Here is an 11,734-nt window from a genome sequence, read left to right on the forward strand (position 1 = left end):
TGGTTGATTGTGTGAGTGATGTGTAAAAATAGAAGAAATAAAACATTGTCTTTCCAGTAGAACTGCAGGTGCCAGCAAGCCTCCCCCACATGCTGTTACTTGGAAAACCACAAGTACCAGCATGTGGGGCTTTAAGGGCCCACTGGGACCTGTAGTTCACCTGTAAAGAAATGTTAAAAGAAACACGCACACACCTTACACAGTATAAGTTTAATACATACATGCATACACAATCACACATTGTCACCTATATTACCTCGAGTGGTCCCCTTGTCCAGTAGGCATCCATGGGTTAAAGTAAGATAACGAGAAACGCATGTTAACCTGAATGATTATTCCTTCCGGAATGAAGTGCACAGATGAGGCTTCCTCCTTTGAAGCTCTGTGTCTGTGGGTTAATTGGCTGAGAGAGGTCACACCATTGACCTCAATGGTGGGAGCCGCAGGATAAACTTTAGTTACCCTGCAGCTGTCACCATTGAGTACAATGGAGGAGCCGTTCATTGGCTGAGAGGCCAATGAACGTACAGACACGGAGCTTCAAAGGAGGAAGCCACAACTGTGCGCTTCATTTGGGAAGGTATAATCATTCTGGTTAGAATGATTATTCCTTAGTGCAATGGTCTGGTTTCTCGTTTTCTTATTTTAACCCATGGATGCCTACTGGACAAGGGGACTACTCAAAGTATAGTAATATAGGTGAGAATGTGTGAGTGTGTATGTATGTATTATACTGTGTAAGGTGTGTGTGTTTCTTTCAAAATTTCTTTACAGCTTAACTACAGGTCCCAGTGGGCCCTTAATGCCCCGCATGCTGGTACTTGTGGTTCTCCAAGCACCAGCATGCGGGGGAGGCTTTCTGGGACCTGCAGTTCTACTGGAAAGACAATGTTTTATTACTTCTATTTTTATACATCACTCACACAATCAACCTGCCACCCACCGCCCAGGGGTGAGCGGATACTCTTGGGCTATCAGCCTTGGCTAGGGGTGCCCTGAAGAGGTAGACACCTTTTCTTGGAGGGGTCTCCAACTCCCCAGGGATCCCTGGCCTGGGCTGACTAGCGGTCAGGGCTGATGCTGTGGCTGGAGGGCTAGGTGATAGGGCTCCCCTGGCTGTGGCAACAGTCCCCCATTAGAAATGGTCTGGGGCTGGTTCTGTGATTTACAGGGAGACCATACACAAATTTTTCCCTGTAAATCCAGAACCAGCCCTGCTTCCCATAGGCCAGTGCTGGTTGTACTGAGTACAGGGAGACCCTACATAATTGTTTTCCCTGTACTTAGTCAACCAGACCTGGGTTTCAGCAGTCCGGGGATGGTTCTGTTTTGGGGGGTACCTTACTTTTTTTTTTCTAATTTTAACTGTTTAATTACTTTTTCTAGGCAGATCCATGCAGGCATCTCACTGATGTCTGCATGTATCTGTGTGAGAATTAGCTGCTCATGCTGAAAGTGAAAGGATGAAGCAGTTCTAACGTGTCAGGGATTTGCAGTTCATTTTGAAGTGTGATTTGCCATTCGATTTGGACATGAACATACCAAATCGAACAGCAAATCACTGTTCAAAATTGACTCAAATCGAATTTGTTTTGCAAATCACAAAACAAATTGAATAATAGTAAATGTAGTGAAAAATGTTTTTCACTGCATACGATTTGAGAAGAGCTAAATCACTCCTCAAATCAACCTGCAAATCGATCTTTAGTAAATTTACCCCTAAGTGGTCTTAAATGTGCGATTTAGCCTCCAAAACACATTGATGTTAATCAATTTAGATTGATTAAAATCAATTGAAATAAACTTTTAGTAAATGTAGTCCCTGTTGTTTATTTGTGCCCCTGCTGGCTGACTGCGACATCCCCAAGTTTCTACATCACTTATATGAAATGTGACTGGCCTCCTCATTCAGGAGGTTCCCACAATTCTGGACTATGGGCACCATAGTCACATGATCAACTCTGACAATCAGCTTTGAGCAACTCTGGCCACATATTCCACTTGCTGTCATTACTGTACCTTTAATTTACACAGAACAACATTTTCAACTTAAGACACAGCAAAGCATGAGTTGATATGAACTTTTTCTCCTCAAACAGTACAATTAATTTGAACATCTGAACTTGATGGATAAAAGCTCTCTAAGTTAGTCACAGGACACTGCACTGCGGAGACTGCCAGAATTAGTAGGCAGAGAAATGTGTTGTGGTAGTGGTCAAGTGAATGCTAAACCAAAAGAGGTAACCTGTTACTGCACTTCAATTAATATTTGGGCATCTAAGACCCTGCTTGTGACCACTGCATTGCTGAAGCAAGTCTGTCACAAGTTTTGGCTTCTCCTGACATTTCTCCCAACTACCCGACATGCCCACCACTCCCTCACTATAGGCAAGCCGGGAAATCAATACTGGATTTTTACACACTGCCCATCCATGACCATAGAGTGGAAAAAATTGGACTACATGAAGTGAAACACCAGTCCACCACAAGCCTCCATTGGGTTCTCCCACTGTGATGAGATCACAATTTTTTTGTAAATGACTACAAATCTGTTACAATTGCACATCTTTAATGATATGTTTAAACCATCTGGGTCAATTACCTTCTTCTTCATTGATCAGTTTATAAATAAATTGAAACTGTCATTTAATTCTGCATGGGCTCATTGAACTTGCAACTAAACAAGCCATATTTGTTAAAATGTACAACATGCCAAACAACTCCAGATGCTCTTAAGGTGTGCATCCACTAACTGACTATGGAAAGACAGTATGATTACGACATCGTAATCGTACAGTCATTCCTGATCTCCTGTAGTGCCTACACTGAACGATATGTTGTTCAGTGTAGGCACCCTCCCTCATCCTTGAACATGGCCAATCTATTGATAGTGGCTGATTGACTGGCATGTTCAGGCAATGATTGATATCGGAAATGACCAGTGGGAACAGGCATTGCTGGTCATTTCCAATATTGTAGTGTACTATTTGTGCACAATTAATGAGCGATTGAATGATTAAGATGACTGTATCTATTTTCTCTTAGCACATTTTCCACTAGGTCTATCATTGCATATGGTGCCCTATTTAAACAGGGAAGTACTGGCAGTATATTGCCAGTACAAATTCCATACTAGAGAATCTACAGTAGTACCCTAGCTACTGGTTCTGTATTGCATTCAGCATTCTGTTCTAGTATATTCCAGCTACCTGCTAGAGTATTGCTTCAATGCATTCTGTTCCAGTACATTCCAGCAGACTGCTACAGTTGTGCTTCCAGCATCCAGTTCCAGTATAATTCTGCATGCCTGATTCAGTTGCACTTCTAGTACCCAGTTCCAGTACATTAGTGGAACATGCTTTAGTTGAGCTTCCAGCACCAAGGTACAGTGTAGTCCTGCAGCCTCCTACAGTTGTGCTCCAGCACCTAGTTCCAGTATATTTCTGCAGCCTGCTTCAGTTGTGCTTCCAGAACCAAGTTCCAGTACAGTATTGTATATTCACGCAGTCTGATCCACTTTTGCTGCAGTACCCAGTCCCAGCATATTACTGCAGCCTTCTTTAGTTGTATTCCCAGCACTCAGTTCCAGCATAACCTCCAGTCTGCTCCAGATACCACAGCTTACTGTTCCAGTGTTTGCCAATAAACCTGTACTTGCCTTTCCTCAAGCTATTGGCAAATCCTGCTAACCTGCTATAACCATGGCTATCCTGCTAGCCTGAATCTGGTCTCAATACCCCATCTTCTGGCATTCTCTGCAATATCAGTCTCCAACTACCACTACCAGCAGCCTGCAAGAAGAGCAGTATTATTAGTATTATTATACCATTCAGTTTCACTCAAACTCCAGCATATATAGCTAACCCAAGGGGTATCATCTTGGATCATTGACACTCAAAGTGCCATAAAAAAACAATTACAGATTATAACCGTTTTGTAAAGTAAACTTAAAAGAAACATACTATCTTCCGACTATATGTCTATAAATAAAGTTCTCTATCACCATTAAAATATATTCCACCATTTGATCCAGAGATATTGTTTTAATTGGAGACATTGTAGAAATTGCAATATATTTGAGTATCTCTCTTAAGCCTGACTAGATGTCACAATAATCTATGACATGTGTGTGCTGTGGCAACACAGTGTGATTATTATTATTTTTAATTTTTCTGCAGAAGCTGCAGCTTGTTCAGGAGCAGCTGAAGGAAAAGCATGTGCTAGTAACTTGTAACTTTATCTCATGGAGCTGAAAATCATATATACTGTACTGTAAGTAGAGTATTGTATTCTATTGTTTATATCTTTTTAATTTTTAGGTGCTGTGTTTATATTTGACTTTATTATATTACATTGCATTTTGTCATGGAACTGTTTACCTTCCTTTCAATATTGAATATTGGAAAAAAAATAATTTTCCTCAAACTTGGGATCAACTGTGGTTGTATAACTCTTTTGCTCTGCAAGTACTTATGTCAGAGTATGAAAAAAATATATTTTATATGGCATTTGCTTAACTAATGCATTGCTACTGCATTGACAATACTGTGCATTCATTATTTTGTAATTAAACTTAAAAACATTACAGGGCATATATAAAATGTATTAAAGACACAAAGAATCTTTTAACTAAAAGTTATTGTAATTATTTGATGTAAAAAACATTCTCAACTTCCTGAAGTATAATTGTTTTTAGTAACGGTAGGTATCTATGATATATATTGGGGCATAATCAGAGAGGAGGGGTCCAATGTGCAGCCTTCATCCTGGGCCCCTTCCTCTCTACCCAGCAACCAGAAGTGCACTGAGTGCAGAAATAGACTTTGGGCACAAGTAGACTCTAGTGCTGGGCCAGCGCTGGTGACCGGGGGAAATGGTTCGGCAGTCATTTTCCCAGCAGTTTCCCTACTACACATGACCAAAACACTGGGAAAATGGCCACAGCGCCATTTTGCTGGTGATTTGTACAGCACTGCCATCCCTAATGTGGTGCCCCAGAGAGGTAAGTATTGAATAAATGGGTGCAGGGTGTACGGTGTGGGCATAGTAAAGGAGAGGAGTCTCTACAATTCCTATTTACTCAATTCATCTTTGCAAATTATGGAATTTAACTTATATTATTTAAAATTTGTTTGCATTTGAACAGCAGCACTCAGAAGCACTGCTATGTGGTGCAGGGACATTGGGCATGATTCAGACCTGCTCGCAAGTGCTATGCGCATGCAAGTGGGTCGATGGTGGGGCATTACGCATGCACAGCGTGCGCAATGCACGTGTGCATGCCCTGGAGCGAGAGAGAAATTCTCTCACTCCGGGGCTTGCTACAAACGGGGTGGCTGTCGATGTTGATCGACAGCTCACCCTGTTTTGTAGGCGGGGTGGGGGGTGGCTAGACAAATGGAGGCATTCCTGAAGGAACTCTTGCCATTTGTGGGTGGCCCTACTGACATCACGAGCTCACTGGGGCTTGCGGCAGATGAGACCCTACCACAAGAGTCTCGTCACAAGCCCGATGGTTGCGATGGTTGTGACCATCGCGACCATCACCTGGCTACTCGCTAAAGCTATGGGTAGTCACCCACAGCTTAGCGAGCGGCTCTGAATCAGGTCCATTGTCTTCCAGACTCTGACCCTTCTATAACCTGCTTTACCACAATATGACAAACATTATGAGTCCAGAGCTCTCAAGTTTTCAATATCACAGGAACTCTGGTGAGTGGTACATTCCAAGTTAATACAAGCACCTACTGGGGTTAGCAAAGCTCTGCATTGTTGAATTCAAAAGGATATAAACTGCTCTGTTTTTAATTTGGACAAAAAACATTTTTTATTGATTTAGGCAAGTGAATACTTTATCTAAATAAAGCATGAATGTGACACCATTGCCATTGTACACTTAATGATATCAATACATGCATTTTGCATAATTAGAATGAACTCTTCCAATTATAAAGAGAAATGGAACACTAACTATCAAGATGCACAATTTATAACTACAACAATCATTACAAGTAAAGTGTAATCCCAAATGAATATGTTTAATTTTGTGGATATCTACAGTAGGCAATTAGTCCAGTATAAGTTTTGGAAGTCAGCAGAATTGCAACTCTAAGAAATTAATGTATATATGGTTGCTGTAGCAACAATTGTCAAAACTGTAAGTTGCACAATGTAATTGCTCATGTATGGTTTATTTTTCTAATCAAAGTGAGGAAGTTATGTCTTAGGGGTCTGTGTAATAAGCAGTGATAAGAGACAGAGTGAAAAGTGATAAGTCTGTGATAAGTGCCAGCCAATCAGCTCCAAACTGTAATTTTTCAAACACAGCCTGTGAGATGACAGTTGGAAGCTGATTGCCTGGCACTTATCACAGACATCACTTTTCACTCCGTCACGTATCACTGCTTAGTACATAGACCCCTTAATAACACACACCTAAAATAGTAAAAACTTCTCTAAGCTGCAGATAACCACAAGACTGACCATGCTGCATGAAAGCAACAACCTCCTCTAGAACCAGAAAAGGAAGACAGTTCAGTTAAAGTAATTGGTGAAGAACAATAATTGTTTTCAGAAGAGGACTACTGTGGTTCATCTTTTATATCTGCACTTTCCAATTCCATTTCAACCATACCACACCACTAGCTACTGCACATCAATACAATTTACCAAAGCCTATTTTTTTATTGCCAACTACAGCAGCTACAATTGACTTTATGCTACCTTACTGTAATTATTAAATGTTTCTCACATCATAAGATCATTAGGCAGGACTATCTTTATCATGTGAATGTATGTCATTTGGATCATCTCAATAAAAAGCAATGCACAATATGTCAATACTTCTTAAATAAAAAATAACGATGTTGATGACAATGCTAATAATAATTATAATAATAATAATAATAATAATAATAATGATACTACACATTACACATACTGTAGTTGTATCAATAAGTTGCTACTAAAGTTGACTGTTCACTATAAATGATGCTATAATAGCTACTTTTTATTTTTTTGCACATAAAATAAAAAGTTTAAGCAACAGACCTGTGGTGAGAGCCAGTTATATTGGGCAGCACAGAAGGTGTAATGGAAAGCATTACCGCCTCACAGCACAGGTGTTGTGGGTTTCCCACTATGGCCCTAACTGTGTGGAGTTTGTATATTCTCTCTGTGCTTGTGTGAGTTTCTTCCAGGTGCTCCGGTTTCCTTACACACTCCAAAAATATACTTGTAGGTTGATTAGCTTCCAACAAAAAATAATCAAGAGTGTACAGTATGTGTGTGTACATGTGGTAGGGGATATAGGGCCTGATTCAGGAAGGAACACAGGCCCTCATTCAGAGCCGGAAGCTCTGAGCAGAGGGCACGCACTGAATGAGGGCCGTCCTCCATAATTATGGAGCGTCCTCCTGGACGCTCGTATAGCTGTGGGTCACCACCCACAGCCTATATGAGCGTGCAGGTTGATGGCCGCGATGGTCTTGACCATCGCGACCATCGCCACTGCGAGCTGGAGCCTGCGGTTGAGTTTTTCAACCGCAAGGCCCGGAGTGATTTTGGCTCTATCAGAGCCAAAATCACTCCCACTGACATCACCAGTGATGTCAGTGGGCCGGCTTCTGACGGTAGGCATTCCCTTGGGAACGCCCCCGTCAGGGAGGCACGCCCCCGGCTCGCCCACCAAAGGGGGTGTGCTGTCAATCAACATCTACAGCACACCCCCTTTGATCAGACACAACGAGCGAAGGAAAGTCCTTCTCTCGTCGCATCTGGCGCATGCGCACGACGGAGCTCCCACCGTCGTGTGCATGCGCAGTGCACAACATCGACCCACTTGCGAACGGACAGCCGTTTGTGAGTGGGTCTGAATCAGGCCCACAGTTGCTTATACGAATGCAATTGGCCGATTGCATGGGTTCTGCAAATGCATCGCAGTCCCAGAACCAGACACTGCGATCGGGACTGCAATCACAGAGGATACCTTGACCTATGGCAGAGTGATTGACAGGAAGTGCCATTTGTGGGTGGTGTGGTCGGGTGAATGCAGTCGTGCCAGTTTCATCGGCATTGCAAGGGCATGCATAAATTAGCCACTGCGATACCATATGCAGCCTGTGGCTTTGTAACGTGCGCTGAAGTTAGAAGTTCCTGAGTATGGTCTGACCTGCCTTAACTGTGCATATGGGTCCAATGTTACTCGATGTTACAGATAATTTCACTATATTGGCCAAGTATACAGATGTGAATAAGGGAAAGTGGGCATCCTTATATCAGGCTGTGAGCACAATGCTAATGCAAACATTAACATATCACCGCTGATATTAGCAACCTTTTTCCATGTGTATAAGCAGAATAGTGAATCATGCTTAATCAGGCCCATAGATTGTAAGCTTCACTGTGGCAGGGACTGATGTGAATGGCTAAATGCTCCCTGGAACGTGCTGTAGAATATGCTACTGTATATAAATAACTAGTAATAATAAACTGCCATTTCAAAATAAAGGTTACACCAACTGATCTTAATTTTTGCCAAGGGGAGTCTCTTTATAGTGTGATGCAAACCTATACTGTTTATAGTTATACAATAGTGTGACAGTCCCAGACAGATTAATGATTCTGTGTGAAGGATCATCTCAAAGGTATATTGTTAATTGGTTGTGGGGGGATGAAGGAATGTCCACTATCACTCTGGCTTTCTGTCCTCAGCTGCAATATTGCTCCTACCTTTTCTCCAAACCTCAACAGAGAGGCAAGGCTACCCACTTACCTAGACATAGTAAATAGAAACTTTGGTTGAATAGAGTACTCCTATATTATTTAGTTACCCCTGGAATGAACTTTAAGAAGGTCACTTTGCTTAGGTTAAAATGGTTTAAGTTTTTTCTTTGTTAGGTATTCTTAAAAATTGGTATCAGCTAAAATACACAGTATTTATATATGGCAAAATTTGAACACCACAGTACAGTATCACATTTATTTACAATTTGTTTCTTGAGTATATTGCCTGTATTTCTTCTATCTATACTTCCTATAGTAAATTCTAGACAACAACTACTATACATACAAAAGCTAAAAACTGCCTATGAATATTTTAACCTGTTCCCCTTATTCAATAATATGTTTTTTTAATAACAAAAAGACTGTAAACTCTTCTCACTATCTGCTATTCTTATTTAGTAATATTATTATCTTATCTATAAAGCAAATATTAATGCAGTATGGTACACAAATGAAACTATTGCACTCCCTAAACTTTACTCAATATACAGAATTTGAAACAATGTAAGGTTTGTTTAACCTCATTTAACAAGGTCAAAAGTTATTTGACAAATATCACAATAACTTAAATGGTGGCAACCTGAGTCCTTAATTGTGGTCACGGCGTGCATGTCAGGGCTCTTAGTATGAAGTGTGTCACAGCAATGTTAATAATCATTTATACCAGAGATAGGTGCTGGTGTAGTAGTAAATCAGGGAAAAGGGAATGTGGAAAGGACTCTTGCACTAGTAGGTATATGTATATAAATAACATAAATGCCCCAATTTGATTATTCTCAAATGATATTATTTGTCAAGATGGTGGGGGTGCTGCCAAGGGCAATGAAAAATCAAAACACGAGAATAGAAAGAAACGTCCTCTTGGTTAGCGCACTAAGTGCGCCAACCAAGAGGACATTTTTTTCTCTTATCGTGTAGGTGCTGGTGTATAAAGAAATAACATTGTTTTCTCTCACCACACTGATGTGATCAGCTTGCAGACAGTTACTCAGCTCTGTGCTTCTCAGGGTGGCTGTTGTAACAGACAGTTCTCAGTGCACCAACCACCTACTGTAGGTACAAACTTTTTTCCCTTGCAGTCGCTCTCTCTCTAATATGGCAGTTCTGTGCCTGCTGTAATTTATCAGTACAGTATATATATGGTAACCAGCTGTCTTTTAGTACCTCAGCATAGCTCTCCTTCCCCTGACAGGTCCCAGCAGCCTGGGCTCAAATTACAGAATTTCAACAGAGTTCCCTGCAGCTACAATATTCAGTAAGGTGTCTAAGGAGGGATCTCATTTTATATATGCTCGCACATACTGGGCAACTTTCCCACCTCAGATGTATGATTCCAGAGTGTCCCGCTCTATCCACAAGCCAGGTCCAGCTTTCATGACTGCATCCCAACTGCCATGGCAACCTTTGCCTCTCCCTTCCCTAATGGATTGTTGGGCTTAAAACTCTTGCAGCCTCAGCTCCTCTGTATCTGTAGGTCATAGACTAGGTTGGAGGCACAGAATGCAGTAGATTTCATGTTATTTTCTTTTTAAATGTCACCAGGTGGGTGTCACATGTAGGATTGTCATCATACAAGGTCCCCAGAAATATCTGTGAGGAAACATAAACATCACTCTGGAAAAAGCATGTCATGGGTAATATATATGATCTGGTTAGGGATAAACAGGCTGAAAGTGGATTACAGTGCCAGTGCTTCATTTACCATTATTTAATCCTGGTTACCAGTAGTGTTTACTTGGAAAAGGACACCTGGAAAAGGCACAGGGGATGGACACTGGTAGTGACCTCACCAAACAGAACCACTAGAATGCCTAGGGCAGGACTATTCCCTCAAAGGGTTTCTGATGGATTTAAAAAGCAGTGATAGCCCAGGATAAGGGTGTCAAATCTTGAAGACTGGGTAGAAAATCATACTTCATCAGTTCTTTCAATGTTGACTATAACTACAGTTAGACTTGTGAACTTACTTTGGATCATGGACTCTCTTGTGCATTCCTATCTTTTTTCATTGTTAGTCATCCTCAGCAAGAGAACTTTGCATTGAAAATGTTAGTTATGGTAACCCACATAGAAAATAGTAACATTTTACTAATAGTTTCAGAGTGTAACTTCCAAATAAATTAAGTTGTATTTTTCCAGAAATATTGTCTGAGTGATTTTTAGGAACTGGGTTCTCTTTACAGCATAATAGACTGCCATGGGCAAAGAGCTGGTTAGACAGATTGCAAATGTGTTGGTTATATCCCCACAATGCAGTATATTAATAAATTATAGAGAGTCAGTAATTTAACTGCTCTTCTTTCATAAAATGTTTTTGAATAGTGTCTTAGATTACAGAAATGTTGTCACGTTTGGACTATGGAGATCCTCTACTAAGGCATTTGAAGTCAGGGTCCCTGGTTGGGAAAGGAACCCAAGGTGAGGGGCCTGGATATTTGCCTTCCTCATCCACAATTACTGGATGTTGGCTAGACCTGACCAAATACGTGGAGTCTAACTTACAGGGAGGTGTTCACCAGTGACCCACCCAATTGGGATTTGGGTTTAAGCTGCACCCAGAAAGCAGGTCACAGCCCTTTGGTCAGGTATCTGGCACAAGTGGGAAATGGAAGAATACAATTGCAGGGAAAATACAGGAGAATGATACTGGGAGATGGTACTTGGATGGTGTACTGAGTTCACACACTGTGGATCCAGATGCAGAACTGGAACAGGAGAATGACACTTAGGAGATGGTACTTGGATGATGTACTGAGTACACACACTGTGGATCCAAATGCAGAACTAGCACAGGAGGATGACAATAACAGATTGTACTCAGATGACGTACTGAGTGCACACACTGTGGATCCAGATGCAGAACTGGCACAGGACGGTGACATTAGGAGATTGTACTTGGATGATGTACTGAGTACACACACTGTGGATAACACTAGGAATATATCACTAG

Source organism: Taudactylus pleione, unplaced genomic scaffold (assembly GCF_031769625.1).
Source record: "Taudactylus pleione unplaced genomic scaffold, aTauple2 ptg000016l, whole genome shotgun sequence".
Taxonomy (NCBI): domain Eukaryota; kingdom Metazoa; phylum Chordata; class Amphibia; order Anura; family Myobatrachidae; genus Taudactylus; species Taudactylus pleione.